Source organism: Pimephales promelas, chromosome 24 (assembly GCF_988280905.1).
Source record: "Pimephales promelas chromosome 24, fPimPro1.hap1.1, whole genome shotgun sequence".
Lineage (NCBI taxonomy): Eukaryota > Metazoa > Chordata > Actinopteri > Cypriniformes > Leuciscidae > Pimephales > Pimephales promelas.
Window position 1 is genome coordinate 19,089,111 of NC_142792.1, and position 1,267 is coordinate 19,090,377.

Sequence of the window (1,267 nt, forward strand, 5' to 3'; positions counted from 1 at the left end):
GCAAGACCACTCACTGAGTTTGCAAAGCTAAAAGCACAAAGGAGCTTTTAGGAGGAGGCCAAGGGAGAGGACGTGGAGTTGAAGCGAGAGGGTTAGAGGAAGAGGACAAGGAGGAGCAAGAGGAGGACGAGGAGGGGAAAGAGGAAGGGTTAGAAGAGGAAGAAATAGAATAACTGATGACATCAGAGCTACAATAGTGGACCATGTCATCAAGCATGGGATGACCCTGAGGGAAGCTGGCCAACGGGTTCAGCCTAATTTGAGCCGCTACACTGTGGCAAGCATTTCGAAATGAGAATCGGTAAGTACTTTGTAGCACTGCCATACTCTAATGAGAAACACAACAGTACCATACATGCAAAAATACTGCAATTGTTACTTTACAGAATTGCTAGATGTCCAGATGTTGGGGGCAGAGGAAGATTGTTCACTCCAGAGCAAGAGACCCATATACAGTAGTGAACATGGTGATTGCCAATAATGCAACAAGACTGCGCAAAATATAATTGATAATGACACCATCTTTCAAAATATACACAGTGTAAGAATATCTGCACTAAGTCGTGTACTTGCGCGCCACAGAATAAGTATGAAGCAAATTTACAGAGTTCCTTTACAGAGTCCCAGAGTACCTGAGTGCAGGTAAGCTATAGTGTCATTGGTTCTGAATGTGGAAGAGCATACTGTAGTGCCGTTCATGGGCCTGATGTGTTGCATTTGTTTTTCTCTTGTCCAGAGAGTGATGGAACTAGAAGCAGATGCCATGGGACATGAGCTACTTTTTGTAGATGAGGCCGGTTTTAACCTCAGTATAAATAGAAGACGTGGCAGGAACATTATTGGACACCGTGCCATCATCAATGTCCCAGGACAACGTGGTGGCAACATAACCATGTGTGCAGCTATAAGCCAAAATGGTGTTGTTCACCATCATGCAACCATTGCTCCATACAACACATTATTGCATTCCTGGACACCTTACTTGACATGCTCACTCTTCAGAGACCAGAGCATGCCTGATATGTCATCATATGGGACAATGTTAGTTTCCATAGGGCTGCTTTGGTCCGCAACTGGTTTACAGACCACCCATTCTTCATGACACTCAACCTCCCCCCATACTCTCCATTCTTGAATCCCACCGAGGAGTTCTTCTCTGCCTGGCGTGAGTGTACGACCGTCATCCTCATCAACAGGTAGCCCTTTTACAGGCAATGGAGGAGGCATGTAGAGATACTGACCAGGCATCATGTCAGGCCTGGATACG

The 1,267-nt window shown here is 45.7% G+C and overlaps 1 pseudogene; it reads left to right on the forward strand.

Moving 5' to 3' along the window:
• Window positions 1-220: 220 nt before the first annotated feature.
• LOC148965216 (uncharacterized) lies at window positions 221-986 on the forward strand (annotated as a pseudogene).
• Window positions 987-1,267: the final 281 nt, after the last annotated feature.